This window comes from Pelodiscus sinensis, chromosome 6, assembly GCF_052426305.1.
Source record: "Pelodiscus sinensis isolate ZL-2025 chromosome 6, ASM5242630v1, whole genome shotgun sequence".
Taxonomy (NCBI): Eukaryota; Metazoa; Chordata; order Testudines; family Trionychidae; genus Pelodiscus; species Pelodiscus sinensis.
Window position 1 is genome coordinate 34752237 of NC_143057.1, and position 19027 is coordinate 34771263.

Here is a 19027-nt window from a genome sequence, read left to right on the forward strand (position 1 = left end):
GGGCCTGGGCTGCCCTGCCCGGCACGCAGGGGAAGGCCCGAGGCGCCGCGGGGGACAAGCCCAGCCCCTGGGAGCCCGGAGCAGGCGCCGCTGCCGCGGCTCGGAGTCCCTGCAGGGAGTTCGCCCCGCGGCCCCGGCCCCGAGAGCGTGTCACTGTCCGCAGGCAAGTGCCCCTGCGGGCAGCGGGACCTCTGCTCGCCCTACCCCGCTGCCTCTGCTCGGGCCTCGGCTCCCGGCCGGCCCCTCCTGCCTGTGCGCCCCGGTACTGCCCCAGCGGCTCCTCTCCCTTCCCAGCGCCCCTACCCCTCCTGCGGCCCGTCTCACCCCGCGAGCCTCTTCTGCCTCCCTTCATGCACCCTCCATGTTACCCTGCCCCCTCTTCGTAGTTCCTACCCACCCCCCGTTCCTGCTCTCCCGGCCTCCTCCTCCTCTCCAGTCCCCTCGTCTTACCCGCCTCAGCCCCGCACTCTCACACGCCCCTCTGCGCTCCCCGACCCTCTCCTGCCTCCCTGCTGCTCCCACTTGGCATCCTTCCCCGCTGAGCTCGCCCCGCACGCATCCGCCGCCTTCTGCCCTTAGGGCATCTTGGTGCCTGGACGCAGAGCAAGGACGCATCTTCCCGGAAGGCAGGTTTGAAGCCCAATGCAGGACAATGTAGCACTTTAAAGACTAACAAGATGGTTTATTAGATGATGAACTTTCGTGGGCCAGACCCACTTCCTCAGATCAAAAACCTGAGAACCTGAGAAGTTTTACATATCGGGCAGGGTGGTGGCCAGCGTCTCGCAGCGGGAGCTTCTGTCATTCATTGGCAGGGAAATGATCTGGTCACTCATTAAAACCGGAGCTGTGCCCCACAGAGACCCTCTCTCGCCCAAAAGCAGGCAAGCAGCCCGTGTTCAAATTCTGCACCACCTGTTCCCATCGCCTCCTGCTCCCCAGTGCTCGCCCGGCTTTCCCTGTTGCCCTGTGAGTCCATGGAAGCAGGGACTCGTCCTTTCCCGGGGAAGTGTGGGCCGCATTTGTGGATTATCAGACTATAAATAAAAATCACGTAGTGTTATGTTGCTGGGAAGTTGGGAAGCATTCTTCAACAGGCAAACATGACTCAGGGTAAGAGTCAGAGAGGAGTAAGACCTTGCACTGCTTTGTCATGTTTTACAGCAGGGGTGGGGAACCTTTTTTGTATCGGGGCAGCTGACCCATTGAAAAAACCCCTCACTAACGTGGTCCCTAACTGCAAAGGAAAAACAAAAAAAAACCCAGTCATGTTGCACATTAAAGACTAAGAAGGTGGTTTATTAGGCGATGCGCTTTTGTGGGGCAGACCCACTTCTTCAGATCATATTCTGAAAGTGAATAGGCATGACCATTATCAAGATACTCTCCACATTTCCCTTGCACACCAGATCCTAATGTGGGCTAGTAGATTTTGTGTGCGCTAGGCCTGTAGTGGGGCAGCAGGCTCCCCAATGCTGGGGCAGAGCTCTGAGCCTCAGAGGCTGCTTTACAGAGACACAGTCCTTCTTGAGAAAATTCCACTCAGCTTGAATTCTAACTAACTCTTTGTTGGCCAGGACCAACCCTATGTCTGAAATGCTATACAACAAAGAAGACAACTACTAGTGGCTGGGTAGCATACTGCAAATGAATGTTACAGCTTTTCAAAGTAGAGGTCCTGACTCAGTTACTGGGTCATGGAATTTCAGGCACTAGGTTGCCATACTGAAGGGTGATCAGCAGGGTTGCCAGGTGTCTGGTTTTCACCAGGACAGTGCGGTAATTGCATCATCTGTCCGGTATTTTCTTAGACAGAAGGCCATTGGGGACATTGATTTTTTTTTTTTTTTTTGCTTAACCAATTTTTTTCTTTGACATGTTTAGGATTTTTTGCGAAAGTATGTCAGCCCTAGTGATCAGATGACCAGAGGGTGCTAAGGCAGGCTTCTTGCCTGTCCTGGGCACCATGGACTATGGGCACCCCAGAAGTGGCCAGCAGCAAGTCTGGCTTCTGGGGGCAAGGGAGGGCGCATGGGGCTCTGTGCACTGTTCCCACCCCTTGTGCCCAAGGCCCAGCCCCTTTCTGCCTCTTCTGCCTCTCAGGAGCCCAGAACACCCCCACTGCAGTCCCACGTCAGGAGGCCAGGTTGAGGCCCCATCCTTGGTGCGTAGGACAGCCTCTAACCCTGGTGCCCTGGGTGGACATCCCAGAGCCCTGTGCGGCACAGCTGCAATGTCCCCAGCCCCACAGCATCAGACAGCATGATTTTAGCCTCAGGCGGACACTGTGGCCCCAGCCTCAGTTGTCCAAATCTTAGCAAAAGGAAAGATGGCCAGCCCGGGCCACCGAGAAACACAGGGAACTGCAGGAGGAGACCAGTGGCCAGAGCATAGGCAGGGCCATGCTAGGCTGTTTGGAGAGTCACAGCCTTCCCCCAGTCTATATAAGACAAAGCCCCAAATATCAAGACTGCCCCTATAAAATTGAGACATCTGGTCACTCTACTCAAGTGAGAGCAGCAAAACTGCACTCAAGCTACAGGGAGTAATTTGATTAGCTGCACAAAGTGATTGGACTAGCATCTGAGAGATTATGCTAACTCCAGCTATAGTCTATAGCTACATACCTAGGATATTATTCACTCTAGTAACTTCAGCTCTCAAGTTTCAATCCATAGCCCCATGGGTCAGCTAGCTAGAGTTTAATGTACCACTTAGGCTCTGTGTTCACTTACAAGTTTAAAGTGCTACTGTGGTAGCATTTAATGCAGCAGTGTGGTCAGTGCACCAGCACTGGTAGAAAGCTCTCTTAGCACTCTAGGTAAACCGTCTCCAGGAGGGGAGTGGTAAATTGCACTGGGAACCTGTTTACACTGGCACTTTACAGCGCTGTAACTTCCTGCACTTGGGAGGGGTTTTTTTCATACCCCTGAGCAAGAGAGTTACAGTGCAGCAACTCGCCAGTGTAGACCAGCCCTTAATTAATCCAAAATATTTTTTTGCATGAATGGGAACTGGGTTAGATCTAACATTCAATTTATACTTCAAGCTAACACTGTAAATGCAGACAAGTTGTTAGATATGTAAAGAAGTCAGTATTTTCCCCCTTCCTTCTTCGCTCTAATTAATTATAACTAGTTTAATTATTCCCAATTATATTGTCTTCAATTTTTATAAAAAATAAAGTTCATAATTACAGGGGCAAATATGTTAATAAATGCATAATAATTATAAAAGGGCATTTACACTTGCAAATAGTCTGGTATGTCTCAGCTGAAGGACCAAATGGAATTGCAAGGTCATTTCTTTTTGTTTGTTTTACACAATGGGAAAGTCTCAGACTTACACTATGCTAAACAAAAGCAAACATGAAAATATGCTTCCGTTAGCAATGTAAAATCCTGTTTAATCAATTAACTAGTTAAATGTTATGTGATGGTTAATGGGGCGGGCCAGCCCCACTGGAACGAACACTCTCACCCACCTGTGGTGGGCGAAGGCTTTCTTCAGCCTGGTTGGAGGCTGGACCATCACTGGGAGGGGGCTGCTCCAGCCCAGCCAGGCCACTGGTTAGCCAGTAACTGGTATGCATTACCTGTTAACCAATTAACCAATGACATCTCTAGTTTCCATCTACAGCGTGTCCCATTTTAAAAAATAAAGTATAACATTGGGCATCTAATTTACACATGCATCCTTGTGGACATGCAGATATCCATTTGATCAGACTATTTTTATGTACAAATTGTATTAATTATTTATTCACTCAGAATGGTTGCATCAACATATTAGGTTCATAATTGCATGTACTTTTTTGCATGTGCACTTTCAGGCCTGACCCTTTGAAAATCAGTCCCTTTTACATCAAGAAACTTTCAGTGATCCTGCTTTCAATCGTCTCTTGTAAACATGGATAAACCTGAAATATTCCCACAGAGCTTCCACTATAAAAAATAAAACTTAAAAAACAACAAATAGTCTTGCAGCACCTTAAAGACAAACAAAACATGTAGATGGTATCATGAGCTTTCATGGGCACGCCCACTACCTAAATATCTTAAACAGAAACATCTGAAGAAGTGGGTTGTGCCCGCAAAAACTCATGATACCATCTACATGTGGTGTTAGTCTTTAAGGTGCTGCAAGACTATTAGTTGTTTTTTAAGTTTTATTTTTTAAACAACTAATAGTCTTGCAGCACCTTAAAGACTAACACCACATGTAGATGGTATCATGAGTTTTTGTAGGCACAACCCACTTCTTCAGATGTTTCTGTTTAAGATATTTAGGTAGTGGGCGTGCCCATGAAAGCTCATGATACCATCTACATGTTTTGTTAGTCTTTAAGGTGCTGCAAGACTATTTGTTGTTTTTTAAGTTTTTTCCAGTTACAGACTAATTCGGCTACTCCTCTGAAGCTTATAAAAAATAAGATCATGCAATTTAATATCAGTACTCCCTGAATTCCATTAAATATTTAGGACTTCAGCTTTTCTTCTCCTTTGAGAAACTACACTCACTAAATGCAGTTTACAAAAATCAATAAAAAATGAACTTGGCCAGATGGATATGCTTCCTGCTTTCAGTGAGCAGAGCAACCTACCTCTTAAAATGTGCTATCCCCCCAATGCTCTTGTTTCTCTTTAATACATAGCATTTCCCATCCATTCCTGAAACAAAGTTGCCAGTGATGCAAAGAACTGTGTACTTTTATATACAGGAAAATGGCAAATTAAGGGATCCACAATTCAGTTAAAATACCCAAAATATGTGCCTGGCCCTGCAAAGAGCTCCGATTCAATGGGACTACCTGTGGTAGGGGAGCCAAGTGAGGTCATAAGCAGGAGGGAGGGAGTAATCTAAAAAAAATATTGAGTGTTTTCCAAGCTTACTGAATAGGCTCTGAGTTGTAGGGAAGTGATTGAGCTAGACACCCTGGTAAGGGAGGGAGGGAGACAGGGAGGAATTAGAGGTTGGAGTTGGGCGAGTGAAGTTTGGCAGAGGATGCATCTTGCCAAATCTTATCCTGATTACTGATCTACAAAGTTGAATTGCTGGGCAGGGCTGATACTTTTATGCACCATTCCCTTTGCACCACACTAGTGCCACTTGATGGCCAGGCTGAACCTTTTCCTCCAGTCAAAACTAGGGCAGTCAGCCTCACCCCTTAGGAATGTCCAGTCCCTCTCATTGGACACTAATAGAAATTAACTAATTCTGCTGCTTCCAGAGAGACAGTCCCTCTCTTTGGACACCAGACTGTTGGCTCAGCTGAACACTGTAATCGTACCAAGATGGCGTACAATATAACTAAACATACATTCATGTTCCTTATTAATAAATGTAAGAGAGACAGGAATGGTTACAAACAAAACAAAATAACACACTTTCTAGTCATTAAGACTTTATATTAGCCAGCTACAATCTTTGCTTAAGCAGTTTTTTCACTTCCATCAAGCTGTCTGCATCTTCAGCCCTGTGGACAGGAAGATCCACTGTTTACAGAATCAAAGGGTCCTGATTCCCTTTGTCCACTAAGTGAAGGGTAACTCAGGGTTTCTCTCCCCCTTCTTCTTATACTGTAGTCCAGTAAACCTTTGAAATGTATTCTTTTGGAATGGATCCCCAGATTGAGCTTTTTTTCCTGTGCTACTTATGCTCCAGGAAACTGACACCATGCTGTGTTCCTTGCCCTTCACGCAATTTACTTTTCCTGTTGACTCAGATGTAAATACAACTTCCACTGTCCCTGGCATTGCCTTGCTCAATTTTCATTGGAGACACAGGGAAACAGGCAAAACAACATTCCTTTGTCTGGGACAAATTGTCTATCTGTTCTCCTTAGCTTAGTTGGTCTAAATGTATTTTAGTAACATATTTCTAACACACCTATGTAACTTTTTACATGCTAACTCTATACAGCTCATGAAAATATTTATTACCATAATGTCACCAGATTTCATGCAATACTTTATAAGATATTTTTTCTTTGGATAAACATTATGACAACAGTTGTGTGTTATGTGCAGTGGAGTTAGACACAGCATCAAGACTATCTAATAAGAATAATAGATAAGTAATCATATTGCAAAAAGAGAAGTTTGTCGAGTCTGATAAACACTTGTGAACCTATTGAGCATTGACAGGCTTATAGGATCTCAGTAATATATTTACAAATTATTGTTATAACTGTTCTGTAATACACAACTAGTTTTGGTTTGTCATCCAGATGCACTCTAACATTATGTCCTGTCTATTAATCAAAAATAAAATGTTGTAAGCCAAAAGAACTAGAAAATGTTGGAAACAGTCTCACAACCCTTTCTTTATCAAAAACCTAAGTTTAAAATTTTAATATTATTTTTAAACTTACACTAGAAGTTACATCAGACTTGAAAGTGGAGGCTCACTTTCTGAAAATGTGTATGACTTCTTTTCTGGAACTAACTGGGAGTACACAGATCATCATGCCAAAGAGACACCCTAACATTTAAAATAAATATTACTAAGGGCATATTTAAAAAGAGGCTACTGATGTGTTTTGAACAGTGCCTCAGACAATGAGACACAAGGGTTAAGAAACCCATTTAAACTAGATATGTCTGTGCTAAAACTAGATAAAGTCCAGACAGATCAAAGTTAAACAAGTTACTTATTAAAATTGCAGTTTATTTTCTTTAAGATCTCGTTTAGACCTTTGTGATTCAGGACATCACAACTTCTGTAGCTTATGGTTGAGAGAGCTAGCACATTGCCTTCCCTCTTCACAACTTTTTGGTTCATCACACCTCATTGTCTTCGTCACAACAGCTATACTATATAGCCAGTGTGGTTTAAAATGATCTTATTACAAACATGTATGTTATTTATGACTCAGGCTCTCTGTTTTTTATCTCACTTTAACTTTTATGCTCTTCCTTGCAATCTGTTACTCATTATTTGATGTTCATATTGGTTTAAAGGCACCAACGGTGAAATCCTGGTCTTACTAAATCAACAGCAAAAGTCCTATTGACTTCAGTGGTGCCAGGATTTCATTCAGTCTTTTCCTCTCACTTTTTGTATTTCTTTGACTACAAACTAAGTTGAGTTTTGTGGTCTTTTTTGTTTTTAACAATTGGATGAAAAAATATTGTATTTAAAAAAAATGGTGCCTTTTCCATATGTCTGTATAGTTCTTTTGCATAAATGGTACGGGTATAGTTTTTTTAATTAATTTCCATTATAGATTCAGGATTTTCATAGATAATATTGAATATATGTGATAATCTGGCATATTGATTGTATTAAGACCTTCTTGTGATGACAAGTATGCTCCGAAAAAGTCACAAATTATGTATCTATTTAGAAAAAATGTCAGTACAAACTTTTATACTTTATATCCTCACATGATTTTGCTTATACCAGATATTTTACAGAAGAGATTTTTAAGGCTATTTAAAGAGCGCTATTATTATTTTTCATATTTCTACACCTGTTAAATCTAGTTGTCTCAGTTTCAGATTTTACAGTGACTCTCTTTAAAGTTTGTTATTTTAAAATGTATTCATATAAAGTTCCATTCTTATAACACATGTCATGTCTTAAGATGAAAGACAATTGCACATTTCAATGTAAAAAAAACCCCAAGAACATAATCAGACATCCATTTCCTCTCTCTTGTCGTTTTGAATACATTTTGAATTTGAATGTTAAAATTGCTGTTTTCTTCGAAGAGGAAGTAATGGAATATGATTAGACTATAAGACATCCAGAAATAAGAAAAAGGAAACAGTACATTTTACTCTCTTCTACTTTGCAATCATCTTTAGTGACATGGGATAAAATTTCCAAAAGTCCTTAAGTGACCTGGACCATAAATCCTATTTTCAAACCTAAAATCATGACACGTGTGTGTACACTTACTAAAGTGCTTGGTTGACTTGGGGCCTAAAATAATATCAATTTTTCTTACTGATGAACTATAATAGCTGAAATAACAACCAAAGTTGCTGAGCAACCAAAGTTGCTGCGATTTACTCTTGGCCAAAAAACGTCAAAACGGTTGGCGATAGGTTGTATTAGAAAATTTCACTGAGGACAGAGTATACAATAATACTAATATAAATATTAAAATGTACTTCACTTTATCCTTGGATTACATTTTTATTTTAGGGCACTTTAGTGCAAATTTTTAGTCAGATTTTAGTTTCTGCATAATAACTTGTACTTTTACAATTTTCTTCTATAAAATTATATATATTTAATTCTTACAAATATAAGTCAGTGGCTGTGGGAGCCCAAGAACATACTTCATTTCAGAAACACCATGTGACAGTCTTGCTGCAGTGACTTTTTCTTTGGTCTTTCCAGTTAGCAGGAATTTTTTAAAGAAGAATCATTCAAAATCAGAACATAACCAAATTTCAAAATATCAAATTTTCTCCAAAATTAGAAATCCCAAGTTTTGGCCATCTCCACTCAGGTGATTGGGGTTTAATTCTTAATTATTCGAGGATACGTCTACACAGCAACATTATTTTGAATATACTTCATATTTGACGCTGGGAAAAACACTTAGGGTATGTCTACACTGCATTCCTCTTTCGAGAGAGGAATGCAAACACAGCTGTGCGAAATTGCAAATGAAGCGCAGATTTGAATTTCCCATGCTTCATTTGCATAATCGCGTCCGGGTGCTATTTCGAAATACCCTATTTCAAAAAAAGAAACGCTGTCTAGATGCAATTATTTCGAAAGAAAACCCTTCTTTCGAAATTACTCTTATTTGTAAAATGAGGTTTAAGGGTAATTTCGAAATATGGGTTTTCTTTTGAAATAACCACATCTAGACAGCGTTTCTTTTTTCAAAGTAGGGTATTTCGAAATAGCGCCCGGATGCGATTATGCAAATGAAGCACGGGAAATTCAAATCAGTGCCCCATTTGCAATTTCGCTCAGTTGCATTTGCATTCCTCTCTCAAAAGAGGAATGCAATGTAGACATACCCTTAGGGTGCATCTACACAGCTCTCTAAGCTCTCTAAAAATAAGATATGTGATCTGCACTATGCAAATGGCATATATTATTTTGATTCTATTTTGAAGTAGCTTATTTTGAAATTTGACTACACTGCGCCAAATTTTGAAATAACGCACTATTTCAAAGAGGGTTACAGGGATGCTGAAATAGTGTGCCCGTTATTTCGAAAAATATTTCAAAATAATGGGCGGCTTGTTAAAATGCAAAGTAGCTATTTCGGGTACCTCCGGTATCCCAAAATAGCCATGCAGTGTAGATGTACGCTTAGACAGTGAGATTTTCAAGAGCATTTATAAGTCAATGGAATTTTTACCGTTAATTTCCATGGCAGTGGAATTAAGAAAATGCAAAGCATTTTTGAAAAACACCAGTGTCTCTGTGCCTCAGTTCTCCATTCTCCCACCCTTTGTGTTTCTTTTCTATTTGCAAGGTACTCTCTTCTGCTCAAGGACTTCTATGTGTCTATGTCTTACATTGTGTATGTATGGCATTAATGGTACTCCAGTCTTCATGACCAGTCTATGTTCTGTCATAATGAAAATGAAGAAATAACAACCATAGTAGTAGTCGCAAAGACCTTAATTATGACTTAATGCTAGATCGGCTGGGAGATGGTGGATGGTGGAATTACAGCTGCATGGATCCACTGGTTATTCTACCCACAGAGGGTCAGCAGATGTGATGGTTAAGGCTTCAGTACCTGCCCTGGAGTTAATAACATAAGAATGTAAGAACAGTCATACTGGGTCATATCAAAGGTCCATTTATCCCAGTATCCTTTCTTCTGACAGTGGCCAATGCTAGGTGCCCCCAGAGGGAATGAAAAGAACAGGTAATCATCATGTGATCCATGCATGATCAATCGTGATCCATTCCCAGCTTCTGATAAACAGAGGCTAGGGACACCATTCCTACCTGCTAATAGCCATTATTGGCCCTGTCCTCCATGAATGTATCTAGCTCTTTTTTGAACTCTGTTAAGTCCTGGTCTTCACAACATCCTCTGGGCAAGGTGTTCCACAGGTTGACTATGCATGAATACTTCCTTTTGTTTGTTTTAAACCTGCTCCCTCTTCTTACTTCCTGCATCATATGGATGGACTTTTCCAAACACAGAGCTCAAGTACTCAGGCTGGATGCTGAGTACAGGTTTTACCATTAAGATTGAGAAAATTCATAAAAGTAAGCACTAATAGAGAAACATGGTATAAGAACATAGACAGGCCAATCCTTAATAGAACAAAACCCTACATAACTTCAGTCCCCAATATTTATCTGTCGCATCCATCACGTATGTTTTTGAGTCAACAGGAGTCCCCAAATAGTTCTCATATTGCGGAAGTCAGGACAGGCTGATCAATTCAACTTAGACATGTGAACCTTTCATACATTGCAATAGCCAACAGAGCACTGATCCAACTGTCCAACCAAAGGGTTGCAAAATATTAATGTACCTGTCACTGATCAAGAAATTATTTTCCTGATTTTGAAGTATGCTATTTTGCAAACGTAAGTCTCTCAAAACTTTTTGTATGGCATGTGTTGATAAATTGTTTGGTCAATTACTTGACCACACTTTAGTTAATTTTGTTTTGTTGTGAAATTTACTCAAGAGACCAAATAATCAGTGTCAATTAGGCTTATTATTATGATCCAGGGAAAGAATTATGTACAGTACCAGTCTCCAAAGGACACATATTGAAGGTGTGTTCCATAACATTATATCCCCAAATCTTTTTTTTCTAGCCTACTTGTTTACCAGTAAAAGGTACTATATTCTTCATCTGAAACTGGACTCAATCCACTTTTTATCTTTGTTGTTTTTCTGGTATCATGGCGTACCACTTTATCTTTTGATCTGAATTCCAGGTCACGATGTAATTTTATCTTTGTTCTTATCGTATGCATTCCAGGTACTAAGAGGCGTGAAGACACCTCCTAGATCTGTCCTAGAAGGTTTGTGAGTGCAACTCCCTTTTTATTGTTATGAAGAAACTATTTATTATATTTTCTGATACTGACAGTTTTCTTATCTACCTAAGCCAAAACTAACTCTAGGTAATGCAACTTGTTCTGGAATACTTAGCATAAGTGTGCAGGATTCCAATAAAGATGCAGGCCAATTTGTGCTATATAACTGATATTAATACTTAACAAGTATACTGTAATGCTTGGAACATATAAAGTCAATACAATTTAATATATGTGTGTATGCACTTATTCTCAACAATTTATTTGCCTAAAAATCTCTTAATCTCTTAGTGATCTCCATTAATTTTATCTCCAAATTAGAGGTCTATGACCTAGATTGCTCTTGGGACAAACCATTACCAAGTCCCTCAGATATAAAGAAACAAAAAAGAGTTGTTTGTGTGTTTAATTTATGTATTATTACTTGACAGTCATCCCCTGCTTCAGAAGATACATGGCAGGGAATGGAGGAGAACAAGGAACCAGGAAGAACTGGATGGATGTCAGAGGACCAAAAGGATATTGATGGAAAGCTTGGTGGGGGAGCAAGAGATAAGGGAGGAGACAGGAGGGATTTGAATAGTTAAATGTAGGGAAATATATTTCTCTCCAAGTTATTTTCCATTTCACATTCCTCTACCAAGGGGCATTTTCACTGTAGGCACAAAATATGGCAAATGAATAGCGTAATATTATTTTAAAGTTTTTTGGGTAAAACTAACGTAACTGTGGTGTCTTAGTATTGTATCACTGCCTGCTTTAATACATTTATTCACTGTTTAACTACCCTCATGTAAGCAAAAATGGGTATGCTCTTCCCATCAGTCTGTAATCCATTCCCAGGCACTACTTCTGCTATGTATTTGAGAGAGTGTCTGTTTCTCTGTTTGTACAAGAACTCCTCCTAAACAGTAAGAGCTAGGACCACAACATTTGGTATAAAGCTTCCTCTTAATATCTTAAAAAGCAATGTAAGAGTATGATTGTGCCAGGAAAATGAGATGTGCCTGGATTTGCTTCTCATAAAACCATACAGAAAAGAGACAGAATCACCAGGTAGGTAAAGGGGCTGACTGGCGGTCTCCTACCCCCCTCCCAATATGGGACTGTCCCAGCACCAAGCCTCCCACCCCCTGGCACCCTTTAGGATGAACCTCTTCACTTTGTATGGGCACATTGCTGGATGTTCCCCTACATCAGGGGAAAGTGCAATTTTCTGCATTCCTCACTCTGGCTGGGGAGCACAGGGAGCAGAAGAACCTGGACCTGCCCCAACTGTGGAGACATGCACCCCTCTCCTGGCTGTGCCTGCTAGAGCTGTAACTGCCATGGAGAGGTGCTTGTCACCTGGCCCCAGCTGCTGCGGTGAGAAGGGATCAGGGTAGTCTTGTCTCCCCCAGGCAACATGCAATACTGAACCCCTCATCCCCAGCTCCACTTCAGCAACGATTTAAATGAAGCATGTATATTTTCATCTTATTTTCCAAAAACAAAAATTAATTGAATTAAGAACACAAACAACACTGGGTAAATCTCCTAATAATTATATACATTAGTGTTGTGAAGACTAGGGCTGGATGACAACTTTAAAAACAGTTCCGTGTTTGTTCTAATAAAAATTAGATTTGTTTTGTGGGGTTAGTCCCCTTGTGCAAATATTCTAACGAACAAAATTTTCAGGAAGACTCTTTACTGAATCGTTATATTTGAAGTAAAAATTTAAAAATATTAACTGAAAATGAATTTTGAATGAGTGCAAGGATGTGCACGAGAAACTTGAAGCTGAAGGTTATGCTTGTCCAGTCAGAGAACAGATACAATAACGTAACTTACGTGTGCAATCAGCACCTGTCAAGGCTATATCTATACTGCGAACCTTATAGCAGCACACTGTACCACTGCACCAGCCCCGCTAGACGGTCTCTTGTGTCGCCACTCTATGCATAACTGTGAGAGCTCTCTTGCTAGCATAATTAAAACACACTCAAAGAGCTATGATGGTAGCAGAGCATCTCCTGCCAACATAGCAGTGTTGACACCGGTACTTTTGTATTTGAAATTTATGTTGCTTGAGGGTGGGGGGTTATTTCATTCCTGGGACTGACAAACGGGCTAGTAGACATAGCCCCACATAGCTTGAGTTTTGAATGTGAAACACTGCAGTCACAAGGAATAACAATTATTTACAGACCTTCGAAGCATTTGTGTAAATCATTTGGTAAATAATGAAGTCAATAAAATTTCAATCTGCTTATAGGTATTTTACAAACTAAAAAGGAGGCTAAACTTGTCAAATACAATATTTGCTAAGAATTATTTACCTGGCTTTAGTTCAAACCATCTAAAATCTAGGGTTCAGGTTGAGTTTTACATAATGGACTTTATATAAATTACTTAAAATATATTTTCCTGTTTAAAATCTTTACATATAAATTTGTGTTCCTAAGTTTTCACTGTTATTTGATCCTAATAGAAACTAATTTTGCCATATGTAGCTTGGAATATACAACTAGAATTGGGCCTAAGCTACATATTTCTTACCTGAATCCAAACTAGCCGATATAGTCAAAGTAGATAAATTCCTCTTTTTTTGTCTTGATTCTTTAGAGATAGCTTGATGCTTTCACTCACAAAGAAAAACCTTATTGCTCTTTTTATATGAAACTGTTTTTTATAATATTAAGTTAGCAACTATAAATTTGATAGGAGTACAGTGTAAATACTTTTACAAATGAAAATGTTTTAAAATGTATATTAATTTAAAAATATTAACAAACAAGTCTGGAGAAAGTAGAATGAGGTAATTATTTTTCTTGCTTGTTGGCAAGTAAGAACAGCTGCCAAAAATGCTTAGAATCTAGATTTAGCATCTAACTCGCTTTCTCTGAGAAAAAAAACCCTTGTCTGTAGCAGTGGTTTTTGTACCTTTGAAATTGCAGCAAGTAAATTGCAAAAACCTTGAGACACTCGTGCATTTCAAGGGGAATAATTGTAATGGATAAGTACCACCAACTCTAAAATATAATGTACCAAAAATCAATACAAGTGAGAGAATCATAATGTAAGCTTGCTAACACAAAGCATTTTTCTACTGTTTTGTCTTTCAATTGTTATACTCCTGTAGATTTTGAGGTCTCCAATATTTCTATATTACTTTTCAGGAAATTTTCTGAAATAAACTTGAATATAATTGTAGAATAAAGTTTTTTTTACTGCTTACCTTGTTTAATGTCACTGCAGGGGTACCAAAAGCAATTATAAACATGCATACAACTGACAGGATTTTCTTCCCATTAATTTGCAGTGCTCTGTCAACATAGATGGCCAACAAATGGCAAACTGAACCCTTTTCCTTTTGGAAGAAGAATGTATTTAAAGGGTAATCACTGTTACAGGAAGAGCATTATCTGTTACATGCTCTGCTCAGGATATCATCCTGCCCTCTTGTTTTCTGACCTACAAAAACAGGAATTCAAGTGTCTCATACGCAAAACTGTTGTAAACTGATAATTTCACATAATAGTCTTCTAATTTGAAACTATAGGTTTTAAAATCACTGCTTAAAATATTCAAGCTTCTCTGTCGAAAGTGAGACATCTTTAGGCAGCTAAATAGAAATTGCCCGAGTTGCAGTGAGACTGAGCATGCACAAATTCAGTTGGCTTCAAATTAAGGAACACATGTTCAGCACTACTGAAAATCATGCCACTTATTTTACTGGATTTTACTTTAGGCCTCCAAAGTTTAAATATATGGATCACTGAATCTATGCTTTGATTTTAATGCATGCCAGTTATCCGTATCTTCATCTATATCGGTGAAAGTGAGCTGCAGATATCCACATCCACCTCTGTGGATGCAGAGATCTGCAGATATCCAGAGTTTTGCAGGGCTCTAGTTATCTGAATTCACTCTACACCAGCTGATTAAAAAAGAGAGGCTGAGATGACTATGAGCACACAGCTGTGCATGAACAGGCTCATAGTCACCTGTTCTCCTGAGTTTGTTAATTACAAAATCATTTTAAAAAGTGAATTAAAGGTTAAAGTTTCCCACTGAATTGATGAGACACCATATCTGACCACTCAATGTAATTTTCATTTGTCACAGATCTGGGAGGTTGAGAACCACTTTAAGACTCAGACCTGACTAGAACTTCCTACAGGATTCTTAGTGTGTTTTTATCTTTTGCAGCCATGCCTACAAACATTCAACCTGAACAGGAAAGCTGAAAGGCAAACTAGTTCATAGCTCTCTAATGAACTTCACTGACAACAATCTATTGAGACATGCACCTATTCTTCAAATGTTTCATAAAAAAGAAAATAAAACCATGACTGCACAAAACTTTCAACCATAACATAATATTAGTTCCCTGTTACCCGTCTAAAACATCAGCACTTAATTCTTATTGGATGAATTATAGCACTGCCCCTCTCACCAAATGAAATACAGAAAAATACCTAATAAAAATGTAGGGAACGTGACAAAAGCTTGAGACACACTACAATCTGTATTATTTTCCTTCCAGTATATACATGGAAGGCTGATGTCCAGTAGGATGAGAAATTGTAGGGATAATAGGTTAATTCAGCTTATTTTTCTTCAGATTCTCTCTCTACTAATTAATCACTTCTCTTTATTACTTTATTCCACTTCCCTCCCCCTTTCTACTGTTTTATTGCTGCAGAAGTACACTTAGGGTACGTCTAAAGTACATGGCTCCGTCAACGGAGCCATGTAGATTTGTTGTTTTGGCAAAGTCAAATGAAGCCGCAATTTAAATGATCGCAGCTTCATTTAAATTTACATGGCTGCCGCGCTGAGCTGACAAACAGCTGATTGGCTGTTTGTCCGCTCAGCGCGCTAGTCTGGACGCTCCCCTGCCGACATCAAAGCCCTTTGTCGGCAGCCCCGGTAAACCTCATCCCACGAGGAATAACGGGGCTGCCAACAAAGGGCTTTGATGTCGGCAGGGGAGCATCTAGACTAGTGCGCTGAGCGGACAAACAGTTGATCAGCTGTTTGTCGGCTCAGCGCAGCAGCCATGTAAATTTAAATGAAGCCGCGATCATTTAAATCGCGGCTTCATTTGCCTTTGCCTATGTGTCTAATCTACATGCCTCTGATGACAGAGGCATGTAGTTTAGACACAGCCTTACTGAGTAAGCCAGATGTACATATTGGACTGATACCAACATTTTACAGTTAAATCTTACCTCCACAACACTTTGAGTACGTCTAGACTGCAAGCTTCTTTTGAAAGAGAGCATCCACACCTCAAAACAGGATTGAAAAAGCAATCTGCTTTTTCAAAAGAGAATGTCCAGACTGCATGGATGCTCTCTCGAAAGAAAGCCCTGATTGCTATTCACAGAATGGCCACCAGAGCAACTTTGCTTTTTTCGATTGTCTCTTCTTTCAAAAAATGTCCCTGTTCTGTGTCCACACACGCCTTTTTTCGAAAGAGCTCTTTCAAAAAGGCATTCTTCCTCTTAATTTGACGTTTACCAATGTCAAAAAAATCTCTGCGTTCTTTTCATTTAATTTCAAAAGAACGCGATTTTGGTGTGGACGCATGTGAAGTTTTTTTTTTAAAAAAAAAGGCAGTTTAAAAAAAAATGTAGTCTAGACATACCCTTTGTGTGCTTAGCACAGTGCAGCAGAAAGCAGGCTGCAACCAACAACAGACTATACTGTGTTGATAATACAACTGAAGTGCAAAACAGTCAACATCTCCAAGGCAATGATATCTACATTAAAAGTTCAGACTGAGCACAAACATCATGAGAGCAATTTTCTCCATTCTAGTACTACATATAGCTTAGACTTTAGGAAAATGAGAGATACAGTAATAACTCAAGCTAAGCTAGGGAAAAATATTACAGTGAAGGTTTACAAAAAATACAATAAACCCATTAAAGATTCTGAGGACATGCCCAGAAAATACCAGACACTGAACAGAGAAGCCTAACCTACTCACCTCTCAATACTCAAAATAGAGTTCCAGTGGGACGTAGGAGTTAGATCTTGTTCTTCTTTGTAGGGGCAAACTTCAATAACAGATTAAAAAACAAATAGTCTAGCAGCACCTTAAAGACTAACAAAACATGTAGATGTTACCATGAGCTTTCCTGGGCAAAACCCACTTCTTCAGATGAAACAGACTAAACAGTTTTGGAGTAGAATATTTTAGGTCCAACCTCTCCTTCCAGGTCTTTTTGTGTGGAAAAGGGAGTATTTGACCCCGAGTACCTATTCAACTAGCCAGGAAGTTTGTCAGCCTGATTTTTGTCATCTCATTTATCAGTGATTTTTAATCAGTACCATCATCCTGTTTTCACATTAACTGCATTAGCTGATGCTGGTTGCAACACTACACAAAAACAACCAACAATGAATGCAAATTATTTAGCACCTGTCCTTGACTTTTGTGGTCTGCATAAACATACTTAAAGATTTGAGAGCTCATGTGTAAGAATCTCTTTGGTGAAAGAAAAGGCTAAATTAAAAATATAACACCTCTATTTCAAATATTTTGTAACTGGGTTGGATACAAGTACAATCTAGAATGACTTTCACTGAAAGAGGCAGAAGGAAAAGATAGTTTCCCACTTTGTTTACTTGTTTTTAAACAAAAGTTTCTGTACATTCCCTGAGTGTCAAACTTGGTCTGGCTCTCACCGAAATGGGAAGCAAAACAATGTTATCAGGAAGGCGTGATTGTGAAACTATAAATTGGCAGGGGGAGACACAAAGTCAAGTACCATACCCAAAAGTACTCATAATTTTTTAAAAACAAAACAAAAACAAAAACCCAGGTTTGATTTCAAGTTGTTGATGTCCTTTTACACAAAGATACAGAAAGTGCTGCTTACTCATTCCTAATATCCATACAAAAACTAAAACCAACAAAATCCTCTAATATGATTCATGCTTCCCTCTCATTATTGGACATTATTGCAGATCTAGTTGTTGTCAGGAGTTGCTCAAGCTTTCTCCTTCAAATTTAAAATAATCTCACTCTGACACAAACTGGGGAAGAGGAAAGGCATTGCCATCCTTTCCAAAAGTCTCTAATTCAGGAGTGGGAACCTTTTTTGGGTCAGGGGCTGCTCTAATACCTCTGAATCCCACAGTAGGATGCTTTGATCTTTCCTTGCATGAAGGACATGGTGGAATAAAACCCTGGCCCCAATGAAATAAATGGAAGTTTAGGAACTGACTTTGATGGGTCCAGGATTTCACATGGAGATTTTATCCTCAGGTAGGACTTAACATCTTGGTGTGGCATTTCCAGCCTACCTTAAACTGATTATCTAGGACTTTTAAAAACCACCATCAATTATATGAATGACATCTGAAACTGAAAAGGAAGCTTTTGGAGATATGAGCACAAGTTTTACATACGAGTACACATTGATTAGAAAACAAACTAAATTTCATTATTCATTGTTTTTCAAGGTTTTTTTCAAGTTTCATTAGCACTAGACAGGAGTTGTCATCAGATAGCAGTAGATTTACCTGTAAAAATGAATGGTTTCTTAAGGTCTACTTTGTAAAAATTACCATCACAATTGGTACCCTCTTTGGCAGTCTTGTCAGAAAGGTCAAGGTCTCTCCAAGTCATGAGTCTATTTCTTCAGGTTCTTATGTCACACCCCCCACTACAGTATTTGAGGCCTTAGAGCAAACAGAGGATATGGGAAATTTACACAGTTATTGCTTGTGGTCAATACAGCACCTTAAATAAGCACTAAAATCACTGAAAGACAGAAAGATAAATAAAGTTATAAAAAATGAATAAACTATTCAGCAAGCACTTATTCAAGCCACAAGTGTATGTGTAACCAGCCCAATAATATAATTTGCTATATTTTTCTGATTTCCTAGGCAAATAGGACCACAAATATCAATCTATCATATGAAAAAGCAACATTCCTATTATATACACATAGGTGAATCTCACAGCTTTTGTTTGAACTATAAACTGAATATGTAGTACTGTGCACTTAAGGTTTTCAGACAGTAATGT

At 39.5% G+C, this 19027-nt stretch overlaps 1 protein-coding gene and 1 long non-coding RNA gene across 3 annotated transcripts in view; one reads left to right on the plus strand and one right to left on the minus strand.

Moving 5' to 3' along the window:
• Positions 1-17208, minus strand: part of CEMIP2 (cell migration inducing hyaluronidase 2) — an 87033-nt gene extending 69825 nt beyond the window's left edge. The window contains exon 1 of one of the 2 annotated variants that reach the window (XM_075931705.2): positions 16976-17208. The gene's annotated coding sequence lies outside the window, so the exon portion shown is untranslated. Of the gene's footprint in view, positions 1-14212; positions 14361-16975 lie in introns of those variants that run through there. The other variant, XM_006137830.5, reaches the window with a different exon arrangement.
• LOC142829838 (uncharacterized) lies at positions 23-14219 on the plus strand. The gene is made up of 3 exons (XR_012904677.2): positions 23-163; positions 10935-10977; positions 11424-14219. It is a non-coding gene; the product is annotated as an uncharacterized LOC142829838 (long non-coding RNA).
• Positions 17209-19027: the final 1819 nt, after the last annotated feature.